The sequence below is a fragment of the Lepidochelys olivacea genome (assembly GCF_965140295.1).
Source record: "Lepidochelys olivacea isolate rLepOli2 genome assembly, chromosome: 15".
Taxonomy (NCBI): domain Eukaryota; kingdom Metazoa; phylum Chordata; order Testudines; family Cheloniidae; genus Lepidochelys; species Lepidochelys olivacea.
In genome coordinates, this window is record NC_140425.1 from 22,032,119 (window position 1) to 22,051,258 (window position 19,140).

Genomic DNA, 19,140 nt, shown 5'->3' on the forward strand with positions numbered 1-19,140 from the left:
CCGCCCCCCAAATAAGTCTGTTGTCATGTTTTTGGTAAGAATTTTATTTTACATTATCAGTAGCAACCTTTATCAGTATTTTTAAGCCACCTATTGGCGAAGTATCTAAAAATACCACCACATGATAGTGCATCTGAGCAATTCTGAGAAAACTAGTAGACCAAATTTTCAGCTGGTGTAAACAGGTGTAGATCTGCTGACTTTGATGCAGTTCCACCCATTTATATATTGGCAGAAAGTTTAGCCCATCTTCTGTAGCTCAGAAGGAATGGTCTTGTGGTTCAGGCATTGGATGGGACTCAGATCTGGGTTCAAATTCCAGGTGTGGCACAGATTTCATGTGATCTCCAGCACAGCAATCTCCGTGTCTCAGCCCCAATCTGCAAACTGGGGGATAATATCTCCATTCTCCTTTGTCTTGTCTGTCTAGATTGTAAGCTGTTTGTTGCAAGGGCTATCTAACTCTGTACAGCACAGAGCATCATTAGGGGGGGGGTCTGATCTCTCTTGCAACTACTAGCATTATCTTATTAACAATGTAACTGTAATTACTTAAACCTACTTTTTTCCAAAAACATTCAAAGAGTGGGATGTCTTTTATTCTTTCCCTTCACACACGCGCACAGCTCAAAGCAGCATCTGATATACGCACACACGCTGGTCAGTTATTCATTATTTAAATCCTTTCAATCAAGAGGAATTACCAACTGGGCATGAGTCAGAGCATTCTCTTGTTTGCTGGCTGTTGAGCAATCTGTCCTACTTCTACTTCAAAATCCCATGTAATTGGCTAAAAATACCCAAGACAGCTCTAAGTTGCACAGTCTCACTGAATAATTATTAAATTATTTTTTTAAATTGATTACTGGCCTTGTCGACACCAAGGGAAACAGCAGGGGTTCTACCATTTGTAAAGGGTGGGGGCCTTAGAGACTACCAAAATATGGTATTTATGTTCCGGTGGCCTGCCTTTTCGCAGTAGTACATTCAGCGTGTGTGATTTTTTTTTTTTTTGAAGAGGCGGAAAGGGAATTAATATTTTTATTCATCTTCACTTTTTATTTCTAGAAATGCAGTAGTGCCTGCAAAAGCATTGAGCTACTAGTAAAAATAAATACGTTCCTAATGCCCAACTATTTCAGCGTAGAAGAACCAGTTGCGATTTAGGTTTTAAGGCAGCATTCGAACATGTGTCCAATTTGCAAGTGATTGTAGGCAAAGCATAAGGGAGAGTGCTGATGGCACCTGCTCGTCTAAGGGAAGGAATGCATGGGATAATAAAGGAAGAGGAGGTAGCAGATGAGAGAGAAAAAGGAAAGACGGGACAGGGGGAGAAAACCTTGTGAAGAAGATGAGAAGCAGAACATGGTGGTTGAATGAACATGTTTCACTGAATGATCCAAGGGTCTTTATTGGTAATGTGATGGGATCAGACGACCCTGCTCTGGCATAGCAGGTCACTCAGGTTGCCTTCAGCCAGAAAACAAGTGCATTTTGTGAAAAAAATTGAGGTTTTGAAATATTTCATTCTGATGTGGAACCAAAAAGGGGGAAAAAAAACTCTCTCTCACCCGCACACACACCCCACCTCCTCCCACAGTGCTGAGGGCACTTACCTGGGATGTGAGACACCCAGTTCAAGCCCATGCTCTGCCTGGTTCAGAGGTGCCCATATATTAAAAATATTTTTAAAATCCCATATATTGAAAAACATAATGGATTTTACAGGCGATGACATGGAAGTACCAAAACATCTCAGGAATCTCCCTCTGTTTTTCAGTGCATTTTATTTATTTAGATTTAGATATTGCACAACCCAGTAGCAGTCTAAGAGCTCGATCTTGTAATGAGATCTTGTAATGAGTTGCTGGCCGTTACCATCAAGCTGCCTCCAAACTTTAAATTACAACTGCCTCAGTATCTATCTGTCCAGATAGAAGATGGAGCAGTTGGCAACTGTCAAATACTTGGGAACATCACAGGCAGGACTGGAAGGGTGCTCAAAAGATGTGGATGCTCATAAAGCAACAGCCTCTGCCATGTTACGGGCTCTTCAGTGTCTCTATGTAGATGTTGGGACATCACACTTACTACAAAAGCTGTGGAACCACAGTTACACCATCTTCATGGTACGGAAGAGAAATGCGTATACCGAGGAAGGCTGAAGAGCAGAGGATTGACATTTCAATTCTTGTCATCTCCATTAGCTGCTCCACATTAAGTGGCAGGACAAGTTCAGTAATGAGGATATTTATAGGTGAACCACTAACTGCCTCCATCAGGCCTGGTGTAGTTGAGGCAGCTTTCTTGGTACAGACATATTATTCAGATGGAAGACCAATGTATTATGGAGCATGTTTACCAAGGAATGCCGCTACAAGTCCAGCAATCACGTGGCAAAAGCTTTGGTGGCATAAGACTGTCACTCGTGATGGACATAAACTGAATATCCAGCTTCACCACTTTAAAGACCTCGCTGCAGATCAGTCTGGGTGGTGCTTGATCTACATCCCTTTGGGATTGTTTGCGATGATGACAATGCTACTAAGGTGATTTTACCTTTGTTTGTTTACAGTCAGTCTCCCCAAAAAGTGTTCACTCTGGTGTTGTCACAAGGGGATGATTCTTTTTTGCTAGAGCCAACCCGTGTCTCTGTTTTAGAGTCTCCACAGCACTCCAGTAGATCTAGTCACACAAAAACATTTTACGATGAAGAATTATTCTGTTAACATTTCTGTTGATACAGAGAGTGGAAAGGGCAGGCTGGTGTTACGTTACAAATTAGACAATTTAATGTATTCCTTTTCTCCCTTTTGAATTTTCATGGGCATTTCAAGACACTGCAACAGCTCTTGCAGTGGGGGAGGTTTAGATTGGATATTAGGAAAAACTTTTTCACTAAGAGGGTGGTGAAACACTGGAATGCGTTACCTAGGGAGGTGGTAGAATCTCCTTCCTTAGAGGTTTTTAAGGTCAGGCTTGACAAAGCCCTGGCTGGGATGATTTAACTGGGAATTGGTCCTGCTTTGAGCAGGGGGTTGGACTAGATGACCTTCTGGGGTCCCTTCCAACCCTGATATTCTATGATTCTATGATTCTTCCTCCAGACATTTCAATTTTAAAAAGTTAGATTCAGTGATTTACAGTCTTTCTTCACAAACACACTGGTTACAGCTTTTTTTTCTGGTTATTTCATGACAGCAGTTGGCAGAATAAAAAATTAATTTGATTTGTTATTCAGAGACTAACTTGTTCTCCATTTACAGTCCACTGCCTCTTTTGAAAGAACCATTTTTACACTGCAATGAAACACTTCATTTTATTTATAAAACAATTGTTTGGGTGGCTGTTGATACAGTTATGCATTCGAATCAGGTTCTTGTGTGTTTTAAAGTTTCCCTCCCTCCCCACCTCCCTGCAAACAGCCCCACTTTTCTTCTTTTTTAAAATAGCTTCCTGGCTGTTTTCAGAATAATCAAACCTTTTGGTTGTCAGAGTCATTCTCTGAAAAGGGTCACATAATTACTTTATTATATTAGGGGTGTGAGGGCTTAATGCCGGAGGGACACATAGGATTTACCATACCTGATCTGACCATTAAACAAGCCCATCCAATCTGACACCCAGACTTTGCCATTTACAGGTACCCAGCTAGCCAAAGGTGATAACATCTTGCAATATGCCCAGCCATAGGGGCAATGATACGGGAGATATCTCTTTCTTAACTCCTTTGTAACTCTCTGAATGGCCTGGCCACCACCTAGAACTTATTTTGCTTGGCAAACATTAAGCAAAATGAGTAGCATCCCTGTTCTCTGCGCAAAGCACTGCTTAATAAGTGGTGCTTAATAAGTACATATGTAACTAGACACAAGAGCTATTTACAGCTGCATGCTACCAAACAGCCATCAGTGTTCATATCTGTATAATTAACCACAGAGCATTTGTACAAACTTTGATGCAGAATTTAGATACCCTATACTTCTCTTGTATATGTAGTTGTACATTTGTAGCAACATGCTAAAATCCGCCAGCCCTCTATCGTACCAGTTAAGAGGATGGGGAAAAGCGTACATGGATTTAGTTAGCATTTTTATTTGTATTGCAGTACCACCTAGGAGTTGCAGTCATCCAGAACCCACAGTGCTAGACACTGTATGAACACACAACAAAAATGCAGTTCTCTGTCACATCCTAGGGACTGAGATAGAATTTTACAAGCAATCCATTCTACTGAAGATATCACAAACTGTATAAAAGGTTCTGCAAACCACTTGTACGCCGAATTTCTGTCTAGGCTAAGGGAGATGGAAGTGAAAGCTTTTTACAATGAAAAGGCTGAAATTTCAGTTAAACTCAGGATATATGATATGGATAGAAAAGTACTGGAAAGCTGTTCATTAAGGTAACAGTTCACTTACTGCTGAGAAGCTGCTTTGTATCAGTGATGATGCCTGAATTGGATCACTGGCTCTGCTATGACCGTGAAGGAAGTAGCAGTTAAATCTAACTTCACTGGAGCATCTATTGTAACGTAAGGCTTGTATAGTTTATTAATGGAAGGCCAGCACTGAAAAATACAGATATTGATCTTGAAAACCCCAACATTTATATGAGGAGACATCTGGAAAGTTTGCATTTTAAACTATCCCCAGAGTCTGGTGATGGTCAGTTTGGTCTTTGAGTTCAAGACACACTGCTATAAACTTAAAAGTCTAATGTGCTAGTGTAAACATTGGAATCACTGATTTGCTGTGCTCAGCGACTGGATTGCAGCTGTCTAGATCTTTCCTGTCAGAAACTTGTTAATGTTGTATAGTTTATTGAAAGTTCATCCAAACTGGGAGCCCTTAAAAAAGCGTTCTTCCCCTTGAATTACCCAGAATGCTCTATGACTGGGCCAAATAGCCAGACAGAACTATTATTTCAGATTCCATTTTGTAGCTTTAGATATTGACATTGGGGTTACCATTGTTTCTTTGTTGCGTAGAATGGAATAAACCTCTGACCTTTTGTTGTGGTACATGATGGGAGGAATTATTCCCCAAGTCCATTCTCTGGCCTCCTAGAGGGTGGTCAATTGCAGGATGTTAAGCTGTTTGGCTGAACCTGAACAAACTGCCACATGCAGTTTACTGAACTCATTCGTATCTAGATTTCCACAGGCTCGATGCTTTGCTCCATTTGCTGAGAATATTCTATCCTCCCTTTCCTCGTTCAGACAGGGAAATTGGCCACAACAGGGCCATTGTTAAAGGCTGAATGGTAGCATGTACTGCATCATCATATTCTTACAGCAAAAAGGCAAAGGAAATTGTTTCCTTTGAAACACTTCGTATCTGGAATTTGTTTGTGTGAAAGATGGCTCACCCCTGCCATTGTACGCGTCTTGAACAGGACTGCTGAATTCACACTCCTCGGCATTGTCTGCAAAAAATACACTGAGTAATGAATAAGACACAAATTTATTTTTCAACTACATTTCAGAGTTCCTACACAGCCCACTGTGCTCTGAGCATGTGAATTTCAGCGTTCTGTACTGAGCAAGATGGATGGTTCTCTTTAAAACCTAACAGTTGCGGGGACTAAGCATATACTTCCTCATCACTACCTACCACTCCATGGAACAGGGCTCATTTCACCTATCCCAATCTTGATCGTTTTGTTTTAATCTCTCTCCCACTTATCCCTTTATTGTGGTGTCTACAGATAGAAAGGCAAGGCAAAGAAGACCTATTTATTTTGATTTAAATAATAAGACTTCTACACAAAGCTCTAGGTGCCCTGACATTAATACTACAACAAAACCCCATCAACATAAAAATAATTGTTCCAAAAAGAACACTAGCAGCCTGCCCTCTCCAAAAAAAAAAAGAAAAAAAGAAAAAGAAAAAAAGCTCTTTTCCACTCTTTCATCATTCTGGGAAGCACATCCTTAACCATCTCCAAAAATCCTATTGAGCAGAAGTCTTCTGCATCATGCCTGGACCAAGGGGGATGAAGCATCAGAGTCCTCACTAAGCCCCCTCTCTTTTCTAATAAGGCAGGGACCCAGTTTTATCACCTCTCTAAAGCAGGTGGTGCAGTCATGCCCAGCCCAAGTCTTGCCATTATCTAGGGAAGAAAATCCTCAAGTTACTCCCTTAGGTCCTCCTGCTGGTCACAGGTTGTGGTCTATTAAACCTGCAAGTTCGTAATGACCTTAAAAGCATAAACACATTTTCATTCAGTGCCTAGTAGTGTGAGTGTGTTAATTGCTCAACTCAAATTACTCTACCAATGCTTTCATTGTGCAAGGGTTATCAATAGGCTCTCAGAGCTAAGTGAATGCTACTCAGTTAAATAAAGTTGGACAAATTTCATCCGGTTTGCCAGCACTGCTCTCATTTTTACAGTACTCTGGGATCCAGCAGGTAATAGATCATTCAATGTCCTCCTTGTCACATTATCTGTGCTACCTTAATATAGAAAGCTTTGAAAAAGGAAGGAAGTCACATCTCTGTGAATAATGGTTTTAATTTTTGCTAGTTGTGATGCTGTCAGTCATTATTAGCCAATGCTGGTTTTGAAGGGAGATTGCAAACAGTGGGAATGTAATGTGATTAACAGATGTGTGTCCAGTGTTATTTTCTTTGCACAACGTGAGGTTGTAGCTGTCAATTTCTATCATTTTCTATTTTAAAAAGTCATCCAGTTCATATTCATGCAGATAGTGAAAGTGGGAGATGCAGCGGAGCACAGGCATATTCAGGTACGTATAAAGAGACTACAATGCATGAGCCTGCTGGCGATGTGATATGAAAGCACGGGGAGCATTTTAAGAGCATCACATACATTTCAGACATCACTCATGTCTAACTACAGATACCTCCCAGACCACATGCTGTCATATCCTATTCCTAAACGTATCTGGAGAAGTTAGCTCTGGAAATGTTACATCAGCAGCATATCAGGCTCTCTCAGCAACATTGGTTCAGGCAACTTTTGTCACATGTTGTGGGGGATCACGCATGTGACATTCATCTTTGCAATTAAATAGTTCCCCAAGTAGAAAACTACCTTTCCTCTACCAAAAAGTCAGGCAAAGTTCCCATAACCTTACCAGGGTATCATAGGCAATTCCAATTCTTTTCCTGCTGACAGCATTTGCAGAGTGGATATGAAGGTAACGGGGTAGAGATTCAGATGGCCATATTTCTTCCTTTGTGGGCTGGAGGAAAATACCTGGAACTACAAAAGTAAAATTTTCAACCTGGGAGTCAGATTTGATCACAAAATGAACATGGAGACCTAAGTCCCACAGAAGCCTTTATGGTGTATGTGAAATCTATGGTAGTCTTTAAAGAGACCCTACTTGGAGTCTTTAAATCAAGAGTGGATGCCTTTATAAAAGATGCTCTAATTCCCTTAGGTGTTTTTGAAAATCCCTCCTGATGGGTACTTTTCAAAACCACTTGCAGGCTGCAGCTAGTCAGGACTTCTCAAAGTGTTAAATCTGAGGGTCCCAAACCATGGGACTCAGAAGGCTGCCTGGTCATATGGGGTTGGCCTTCCTCTTTGTTTTAAGCTGCTGAAGCATTTTAAAAGACAGATGAAAATACTTTCCTAACGTTACTTTTCCATTTGAGTAACTGCTGCAATTATTACAGGGATGTTGTACCATCCCAACAGATGGGGAAGTGGTGTGTGCAATTGCAAGTGGAGAGAAGAGAGCCCACTCTGATGATGATCATAAGGATATCATCCTCACCACAGAAGAGTTGGAAATCTGTCTCTTGTGGGTGTGAGCCTGACACTCCTGCTACAATCAACTGAACTGGCTGCCTCTAGTTTAGCAAGTATGCCGACCGGTTTTACTTTGTGTACATAATGTCGTAAGTCATACAAGAGTGGTGCACCTGAGGAACCTCTCAGCTCCCACCACTGCACTGCCAGATGGCATTGTCACTGCTGAGCATCCCATTCTATGAATCTGAGGGGACAGGAGGCTCCTCCACAGAGGGCTTGCAGCTCTGGAGTACTTATCCTCTCACTCTGTCAGAGCTCATGTGAGATTGGTTTCCAGGTGAAGTTAAGTGACTATTTGCCTTTTATCTTCTCCTGAGGGGGGAGGTATTTACTGGAGGTGGGCTGCAGGACTGTAGCGAGTGTGCGTGCATGTGTACTTTATACATGTCATCAGACTTACTGGGGTCATAACGCTGTTTGAGAATTACTGGGTTTTGTTATGTTTATGGTCGGGCACTCAAAGTTCTGTGGGCAATGAGCACTTGATTAAAAAAGGATTATCATTACTACAGCTTTTTGGCTGAAATCATAAATTACTTCATCTGCTCTGCTCAAAACAGAAAGGCCCCATCTTTTTTCAGCCTGTCACACTACATCCTGAAGAGGAAAAAATGTTACCTTGTTAAGCCTTTATCACAAATCAGCAGCCAATGGGGATGGCCATTTCATCAGACACCTTTCTTGTAGTGGGACACCATGACAATGTTTTATTTCTTGAGGAGGTTCCTATGCTTGGCCCCATTTCCATGTCTAACACCTAACTTATAGCAAGGGCAGTTGGTATGAGCAAAATTAAAGGGGTATGGGTTATCTCTCTGATGGACAGCAATGCAATCACTGAAAATAACAGCATGCACCAAAGATGCAGAAAATGTCAGCAGTGCTGTGAACAACAAACTTGGATTTTTAAAAAAATATATATGAAATCCAAAATCTGGCCTGTCACCATGTGATGAAATAAAAGGAAATGTAGGATTTTTTCCCCTTAGGAATATGTTCTGAGGCATTACAAGAAGAGAGACTGCAAAGACGACTGGATCAGGCCTGGCTTTAGAAATGCAAGGACCAGGTATCACTGGTCTGCCCATTCAGTATGTGGTAAGTAGGTAAGTCAACACCTGCCTGCCTATTGCCCTGTCACAACAACTGGGATTTTAGTGACCTCACTGGGTTGCTGTGCAGATTGATTATTGTTTGTTACACTATATAAAAGTCAAGTATTATCATGAAATGACTGACTTTCCTCTCTAGATAACTGTAGTTTAAACGTGGCTTAGGTCTAAAGAGAAAAATGAATTTGACAGCATCAGTCTAGCTCTCCGATGACATTTCTCCACAGCATGTTTCCCGAGCAAACTGTGTCAGAGGCCCAGGATTAGCAGAGTTGTAGGTCAGTGTTAAAGTGGATTGGCAGAGCTGTGTGTGTTTGTAGCACCTGTCACTCTGCACATGTGAAGGACTCACGCGTGTCAACAGGCATTCTTTTTCACGCAAAAGCATGAAATGAGGTACTTGGGACTTTACAAGATCATTGGAGGGTAAATGAGGATTTGTTACAACCAGCAGGACTAAATTGAAGCTTGCTTCAAGAATATACAAAATCCAGCAGAGCACTTTTTCACCTAAATTTAATCTCCAGTGTTTATCCATGGTAAGGGAAATTAAGGTGAGATCAAAGGTATACGTTGTTTTATATTATATGCCTTACCAGGCATTCTTTCGTGGTTGTATTTACGGATAGAATAGTGCAGGCACAATACCATGAAAGCTGGTTGCAGGAAGAGGGAGTGCCTTCTAGAAGATCTAATTAGTGGGCAAGCACATATTCACTTTCAACCAACTGTTCCAAACATTGCACTCAGCTGCAGTTCTGGTGATGAAAGGAGCTGGCTGGAGGCAAAACAAAATATGCAGAAAGTGCTAGCAGTTAAGTCGCACTAGAAAAATAATTCAACCAAAAAACCTGAGAGTGTTCACATCTTAGGGCTGTATTTTGGAGGAGGATTTCAAACAAAGTCTTAAAAGATTATAGCCAAATTAGCTTATGAGCTGAAAATAACTGATATTTGAGTAGTGTGCCTTCACAGCCCATGCTTCCAGGTCAGGAGGCAAAGAAAACTAGAACGGAAGTGGGTCGATTTGCCCTTATATAATAAATTTGATTGATTTATCTTTCACTTCCTTGCTTCTTAGTAGATGGGGTCATACTCTGTCCGTAATTGCTGTGTGGGGTGGGATAGGAGAAGAAACATGCAAGACAAACTCATCTTGACTGGGATGTGTCCTTGTGAGTCAGTTCAATAGCGAGTTAAAGAGACTTTGCTACAGAATTTCTACATAGGTGATAATAGGGATGTTCTAAATTCAACAAAATATCCAGCCTTAGGGATTCAGAAAGCAGAAGAGGATTAGCAGTGTCCTTTCTCCCCTCCATGCATCCCAAATGCATAATGAATGCTGAACTGTAATAATTTGTGTTGCCTTATTGACAAACTGTGAGAGAACAGTACTCAATACTCCCTGGGTACATAAAGTCGCAGCAATGGGAACTGGGATTTATAATCTCAAGAATAATTGACATCTAACAAAATATGTTATGCTACAAAGCGTTTGAGCATGACAACGGATGGGAAATTATGATCAATGTCAACAGAATGCAAATAGACCTCAATAGCTGACAGCTCCTTGACAGAGCAATAGTTCTAGTCAATATCAGTATGAATTCAGTATTAATTTGATGGAGGCTGACCTAAAAGTGGAAGTTAGGACACCCAGCAACTGTTCAGCAGAGGCAACAAAATGATATCTCTAGATATAATGAAGACCTGCTCCCACAATAGATTTTGCCTTTTTCAGAGGCTGTACATGAGATGGCTGATGGATCATTAAGATATTTAATATGCTGAAAGGAAAAGACCTCTGGGACATACACAAGTTATTATGGAGCCACATTCTAGGCCGTACTAAAGCAGCTAATGAGTATGTTCAGCAGAGAAGTCGGAGTTCAGTCCTTTCTTCAGAATTGCTGTGACTCAAAGGTTTCTGAAGGACATTCATCATTGGGGTCAAAAGGGTGTGACTCAACTGCCTGCTGATAAACTAGGACAATATTTCTTCCACATGATAAAGGCAACATGGGCAAGCCAAGAATGCAAACAGCTTTTAGAAGCTCCCTTTGCTTCTTTTATTACTGTTTTTATAATTCCATCCATTATTTAGAAAACAGAAAATCTGCAATGCCTAAAAATAAGTGAGTCTGCAAAAGATGTGGCAGTTCACACTGAGCCAGGAGATGGATTTAAGTGACCCTCCACTTCGTATTCATCAAAACTGAGGGATTTGACTCATCACACAGCATAAAAGGACTGATCTGAAGCTGCAACAGATATAATGATCTGAGACTGCAGACTACTGACAGCAAAATTAAAAGCTATGTGGAAAACAACAGAAGGATACAACAATCCTAGGTGAAGAAGCACAGACACTGAATTCATAACCAACTGCATGAAGAACTTGAATTTGGTAGAGAACAGGTGGATGAAAGACTCATGTTCTGCTCCGAGCAATAGGAAACAAATGGCTATTACCTGACAAGCAAGACTTGGGACAAAACTGGTCAGTGCATGAAAAAGCCCTCATCTCCCACCATGCTTTAATGTAGGTTTGGATCCAGTCCTCCTTCCATTGAAGTCAATGTAAGTTGTGTTAGACTTCAGTGGAAGCAAGGTTTGACCCTTTGCAAGTGGTAGAACTAATGACTATTAGGTCTGAGACCCTTACATCATCGGGGCACTTATCGAATGAGGGATAAGTAAAGAAGTCAGAAACAAGCCTTCTTTATAACTGAAGTTCACTGCAACATGCATGTATCTATTTTTAGCATTTTTGTTTTTATCCTCAAAATATTTGTAATCTAATACTCATGAAACAGCGAGACAAAAAAGACAGGCTTCAGGTACATTATTGGCAATGAGACCTCTGTCAATGGACCTTAACTCTGAAGGACAACAACAATATCCTGAGTTACTCTCGAACAGTGCCAACGTGTATGGTGGGTTAGTCACCGATACAGATAGGGACTATGGCAAAGTGCACACACATAAATGCCCACTGCCCCCACCTTGGTTACACATTCCATTTGAGATGCCAGACACAAAAATTTACATTACTTGTTAAACCTAAGGTTACACATTATACTTCGAGCAGGTACATGAAGACTGTAAAAAACAAATAGTATCGATTTCTAAATGGGAGCACGTATACAGAAATTATGCTGTCAAGCACTTTTTTCATTTAATACTATGAAATTTTCCACTTACAAACAAATCATTTGGTAAGTAGAAAAAAACCAAATCTCATTTTTTTATTCCTGGACAACACAACTACCCCTTGGGACAGTTGTTAAATGTGAACAAGCCACAGTAAACACTAAAAATACTGTGTGAAAATGCAGTTTAACGTTACATTTTCCTGGAGCTAACACTCCGTCTCATTCGCCTTGGACACACTGAAGGGGGAAAAAAAATAAGATTTTGTTACAGGGAAAGAAAAATGTTTTAAGAAGACATTAAGCAACAAAATTTTTAAAGAGAATAAATCGATAAAGCAGCCACAAAACAGGCTAACCTATTTTATTGAAGAGTTGGGCTTTTTTCTTTTTTTATTTTATGACAAAATTGGCATTCAACCTGTCACTTATTTTATCATAAAATTGTAGTAAGGGTTTTGACTCCAGTTGGGAGGAGAAATATAAATTCCCATAAATTTTTACACTGCACAGCTGTCTACAGCAAGTGAGTAAAATCTATGCTGCATCCCCATTCATAGAATAGAACCTCAGGGCTGGAAGGGACCTCAGCACGGCATCTAGTCCAACCCCCTGCTCAAAGCATGGCCAATCCCCAATTTTTTTTGCCCCAGACCTCCAAATGGCCCCCTCAAGGACTGAACTCACAACCCTGGGTTTCGCGGCCAATGCTCAAACCACTGAGTTATCCCTCCCCTTCATTTTATATATATTATTTTAAATTATTTTTATACATATATTTATTTTCCTTTACATATTGAGACATGTAAACAAAAAAAAATCAAAACCTTTTATTCTATGTACTGAACCCCCCTTTTCTTGTGCCAGAACAAACCATTAAATTTTATGAGAACTAGATAGTGAAAGGATGGATGCAATTGATATATGTTACCTATTAGATGATTCAGTTTCATTGTACTTTAGGTAACCAATAAAAGATCTCAATGCCCCAGGTATGGTGCTGTACATTGCTCAGAGAACCCTTAGCTCTGCCAATTATCATTGGTTAAATATAAGTTAAATAGAAACATACCCAAGCTACTATTGCTTGTGAAAAGTCTAAACTACATATGAGAAACATTACTGTTTTCTCTCACTTCAAGTAAAAATTACAGAAAGCAGGAAGGCAGCTGAAGCCAACTTGATCACCAAGTTTGGGATTTTATCTGTCTGTTTTTCTCTTCTCTCCCCTTTCCAAAAAAAAAAAAAAAAAAAGAAAGTGCTGCTGAGTTGGAGCTACCAACCCTTGTGGTTCTTTGTAGTCAACACAGCTCCCCTTGAAGAAAAACTTTGCCATGTGAGTGGCATGTGCCATGTGTGCCATCTAACAAAGTCCTGAGGACCCATTCTCTTCCTCCCTTTCCACCCACAGCTCTATACCTCCTAATTTGAAGGCCATGCATTACAACTACCAGCCTTCTGGCTACTGGCCAGACAGCAGTCCCTCAGTAGGCATTCAAACCCTATTTCTTAAATGATCAGACCATTTCCTATTAGGCCAACCTTAGAATAAACACTATTTTAAAACCTCAAATGATCATGGGTCAAGAGAGAAGCAAGGCTCGACATGGAACAGAACAGCAAGTATCTTTCACACAGAAAGGGAATTTATGGAAATCAGATGGATCTGCATTATGCAGAGAGTCAGGCACGATGTGCCACCAAGACACATTCGCTGGGAAGGGTTTATGTCTAAGACAGAAGTTGTGGGTGATATTTTACTTGATCTACTTATTTTTATTTTAAAAGATAATACTCTGCAAGGACCAAAGAAGCCAGAGTAATGATAAAGGTACAAGGGCTTGTCTGAAATTTAGTAAGCATTAAGCCTTGACTCGACTCAGCACCACTTAAAAAAAGAAAAAGCAGCAAAGCATTTTAAACTCGAGGACAGATTTTCTATTCAGCATTCATTTTTATTACATGAGATGCAGCTAGACAAGTCACCACATAAGTGATGCAACACAAAAAGACATGCTGGCCAAATAGAGAATGAGCTATCTCCAATCACGTATTCAGGTACTACTCATTGAGAAGAACTCGTCCCACTTCACTGTAAGGACTAGCTGAATTAGAAAATCTCCTTAGAAGCAAGAAAATCAAACAAAAGGACAATCTTTCCACCTTCCTTGCTGAACTCTAATAACTCTTGTGGCAATTTCGGAGTCAAACATATGGCTTGCTGTATGTGAATAAGATCCCTGTTCCTCATGACTGCTATAAACCAACCTGACAACCAACATGTTTGGTAGTGCAGCCAAGCTCTCAAGAAATGGACATTTAGTGCCAATAGCCTTGGCAACTATTGTCACATCTGCCACCATTCTGGCTTTCCTGGACAAAATTATCAAGGATGTGGGTGGTAGCATCCAAACTCCAACATTATTAGACCTTTGGCCAACATGCTAGCAACATGTTTCACTTGTTTTTAGATCCATTTGAAGGCCCTGGTTCTAATCTTTGAAATCCTTATAGCTATTTTGGAGACTACCTCTCCCATTACACATACTCTGAGGTAGCTGAACTCAACGGGATGTTGCAGTTGATGGAATAAAAACTTTCAGGAGTTGATTGTTTTCAGAAGAGGGTGTCCAGTTGTGGAATTCCTTATTTAGCGTATGTATAATTCACTTGTGTGGTGCTAATCGGCCTTACATTATGGAAATCAAAATCACCCCCAGCCTGACTGTTTGAATGAATGGGGTTTCACAGTGTACTCTCATACATCCTTCTCTAATGAATGCTCAAAAATATCCTCGCATTGTTAGCACACTAGAACCACCACTACTGTAATTAAAACATTTTCAGAAAGCATTGAGTCCTCCATCCCTTTCACAATCAGGTCCCTTTAAAGGTGCCTCTCACTAAACGCCTAAAGATTGAGGCATCCAAAACACTAGTTTCTCAACAATCTTGGCTGACATATTTCTTCTAACACACACAACTCTCTTTAAATATTTCCTTTTAAAAAAAATGGCAGCCCATCACAGATCTGCCTTACCCCTTTCCAACACCAGCTCTGACTAAATAAAATGAAATAGTGGAGATAAAAAGCCAATGTCCAAAAAGCTTCATTAAAATATTATCTTCAGCATACTTATTGCAGGAAAAATACTTCATCTTCTGCCTGCCAGGACTATGCTTGCTCTAAATATCATTTTTAGTCCAAAGACTTGTCTCCCTCCTCTACACTTAACCCCTTTAATTCAGAGCTTACAGCAACCAATTTTAGAGGTTTATGTAACTCAGCAACTGTAAAACTATATAGTTCAGCCTTGGAAAAAGACGACAATCTTAATTGATCTACTTTTCAATTATTGCTTTTTTGCAGTCACTTTCAACCTAGCTTTCGGACCATTTTAACTCTATTTAAAAATGATTTAAACAATCTCATTGAACTACATAGAAGGCATTATAAATGAACTTGTAATTATATCAATTTCACAAGCCTTCAAAAAAGCATAATTGGCATTTGTTATTAGCAGTTTATAAAGGCAAGATAGCATCTTCCCTAACTTTCAAAATTATTTTTCTTAACAGCATGAAAATTTTTATATTCGGCAAGAGCCCTGGATCTCTGGAGAACATAAGTCTGTTGAATAATCTTTAAAAACTTACTAGAGAACACTGCATGCTAAGGAAATGCTGGTTGCTTCCCTATAACTGGAGGTTTTTCGAGATGAACCTCCGCATATTGACATTTGTGGGATCAAGACGCCTACGCCACAAGCTTCTGGAACCTTCTGGAAAGTGGTGTCCATTGTGTCCACTCACCCTCCTTCCCCTTCCCATCCTGGAGGGTTCTGGTGTATGAATTTAGATGGAGTGTATGTGCCCAGAGAGTAAAAGATGTTAACATGACTGTGTCATTGTCCAACATTAAGCAGTTTTAAACAAGGGTCAGGGTCAAGAAACTTCAACCTACTTAATAACATGGCAAACACACCATTAAATACCTTTTTAACCTTTTACTAAACATACAAAAAAGGAAAAACAGTCAAAGCATTTGAAATGTAAAGTATCAAGTAATGTTTTAATTTTAACAACATCCCTTGCTCCCCCTTTCCTGGAGTTTTTAAGAAGGGAAAAATACCCTTTGTCTGACAGTCTCTAACATGGCATTAAAGATGGCAATAACTGTCCTTTGGGGGGCGGGGGTGAGGGGTGGGGGAGAGAAGTTAGCTGAGATGGGTTGGAGCCGTCGATATTGCTGTTAAAAGCCCAATCCCATTTCCTAGAAGACAAAACAAGACCAACAAGGGAAAGAAAAGAACAGCAAAGACAGAAAATGAAGCTTCTGTCTCTGGCGTTGACTCTCACTTACAATCCCAAAAAGAAAAGGAGTACTTGTGGCACCTTAGAGACTAACCAATTTATTTGAGCATGAGCTTTCGTGAGCTACAGCTCACTTCATCGGATGCATACCGTGGAAACTGCAGCAGACTTTATATTCACACAGAGATCATAAAACAATACCTCCTCCCACCCCACTGTCCTGCTGGTAATAGCTTATCTAAAGTGATCATCAAGTTGGGCCATTTCCAGCACAAATCCAGGTTTTCTCACCCTCCACCCCCCCACACAAATTCACTCTCCTGCTGGTAATAGCCCATCCAAAGTGACAACTCTCAATGTGCATGATAATCAAGGTGGGCCATTTCCTGCACAAATCCAGGTTCTCTCACCCCCTCCAAAAAACACACACACAAACTCACTATCCTGCTGGTAACTCTGAAACTTACAATCCCACTGCTTGAGAAACAGAGGCATAGCTCAGGATTTTATCACCACCCTGAAACCTGGCAAACTTGTACCAGCATCAGGCTGCTTAGGGCACTGACATTTTAATGAAAGGGTTTCACAAGTTGTTGAAGTTTGGGAACCACTGGGTTAGACATCAGTAAAAACTCTTAACTGTAAGAGTAGTTAAGCACTGTAACAACTTACCTCTGCCAAAGACATTTGATTGTCATCTCCATTTCAACTTCTGATACACAGATTGACATCCTTTCATCCATTCAGCTGCCTCTTTCTGGTCACAGGCTTACAACAGTTTTGCAAAATATGCAGTCTTCTCTAATTACACAGAAGGCAAAAGAAGAGGGAAAGAAAAGAAGAAATAAGCTGGGGAAGGAAAAGGGCACATGGTGGGTGGATAGAGAGATGGGAGGAGGGGGAGAGACATGTCACATGACAGGTGATGTTTAAGATTCAGCCAGAGCTGGCAGTATTAGCTGGGTCCTTCTCTCTGGCCTGGACTGGTCAGGACATCTTTCAGAATTAAGACAAAGATCCAGGGTCTCAGGAGATGATGGGGGTGGCAGCTAAGATCGTGACGCTTGCTCCCATGGCCAATATTTCTCCCCAAAGTCTTTCTTTAAAAAGACTCCAAAAAGTGGTGATAGGTGAAATAGCCCATCCGCTCATTATTTTGTCCACCAATTAGGCCTAATATCTGAAATGCCAATTTTGGTTTGTTAGTCCTCAACTCCTTTGGTTTATCAGGCATGGTTTTAAACACAGTCCTTGAGTTATATCAGTAGGCCTTTTTCTTTGGACTAATTCAGTCCCCCTTTCCCATCAATGTTTGTTATAGGTTATTGTGACATCTTGTGAACTTTCACTTACTTTTTACTGTTGAGCTCACAATTATGGTAAATGTGTAGCATCAATTGTTACAACACTTCCAAGGATATAAAAGAGGAAGTGGCCCCTACGATCCCTCAGTTCCTTCCACTAACTGAAGAATTCCTAACCTGAGACTCTGAAGTGGGGAAGGTGGACAGGGAGTGTAAACATGCAGAGGTTCATCTCAAAGAACTCTGTTTACAGATATATTTTAATGTTTTCCTTTGAATGGCCTTTGCATATTTCTACTTGTGGGAGTTTAATTGTGGGAATTTAATTAGTACAACTCCCAAAGAGATAGACTGAGAAGTTCTAGGTAAATAAGGACAGAACTCTGAAAAGAAGCATTGGTTCTGGATGCCAGGTCATGACTGAACGAAGGCAACTAAAAGTCTCATTCTCCCCAAATCAAATTTTAACAAGGAAGAATTTTTGCTAAAACCATATAGTTATTGTAACAGTACCACAATAATGCAATGAAGATAGCATGAGGGGATGCCACAGAACCTGAACGAGGAGTGACATTTCCAGGCAGCTGACCCTGTTGGGTCATAGTTGTAAAACATATAGTGCATTTTACATAGATAACCTTTAGACCATGACTGACTGACTCCTCTTGCATTAGCTCCATTTCTCCAAGAGCTTGGGGAAACTTATAGATATGCTTCAGACCCATATAGATATTCAAGCAAAAATTCAAAAATGCTAGTGAGGCTCAGGGACATTCAGACAGGCTACTGGCTGAAAGAGATGAAAATCAAGGCATCTTAGACAGTTGGGAGGCAGATACAGACAAGACCACCTGTTCTGTAAAAATGTAACTTAAAAGGAAATAGTCATTAGGCTTGTATCTCAGTAAATCTCTAAGCTATCAAGAATGGCATCTTCCTAGAGATATAGTACAGAGAACAACCTGACCAGTGTTTAATAGAAGCCTATGAGCTTGATGTGGATAAAAATTACAATCCCTTAGGTTCATGCGAGAAGGGAACACCCCTAGAGCGTGACCAATGCACCTATTCTGCCGTATTGGCAGTACATCTCAAGCGTTACACTCGTGAATTTGGTCTATTTTTTTTAAACTCTCAAAGAAAAGTAACTACCCCCAAACACTTTAGTTACACAGAACAATCCTGTCATTCATAAGGTGCAGAAAGGATGTCAATCTGTGTATCAGAAGTTGGAACAGAGATGACCATCAAATGTCTTTGGCAGAGGTAAATTGTTACAGTGCTTAACTACTCTTACAGTTAGGAGTTTTTACTAAGGTCTAACCCAGTGGTTCCCAAACTTTAACGACTTGTGAACCCCTTTCATTAAAATGTCAAGTTTTCCAAACCCCCTCCTAAAAATGAATATTTCCAGGGATTTTCTCCTTTACCTGAGTATAAATTATAAAAGCAGTGATCTTGGAAATA

The 19,140-nt window shown here is 40.3% G+C and overlaps 1 long non-coding RNA gene across 1 annotated transcript; it reads right to left on the reverse strand.

The window, feature by feature from the left end:
* Window positions 1-1,876: 1,876 nt before the first annotated feature.
* LOC311531822 lies at window positions 1,877-7,221 on the reverse strand. Its single transcript, XR_014714286.1, has 3 exons — window positions 7,103-7,221; window positions 5,371-5,427; window positions 1,877-2,685 (listed from the first exon to the last, which is right to left on the reverse strand). It is a non-coding gene; the product is annotated as an uncharacterized lncRNA (long non-coding RNA).
* Between the last annotated feature and the right edge of the window lie 11,919 nt (window positions 7,222-19,140).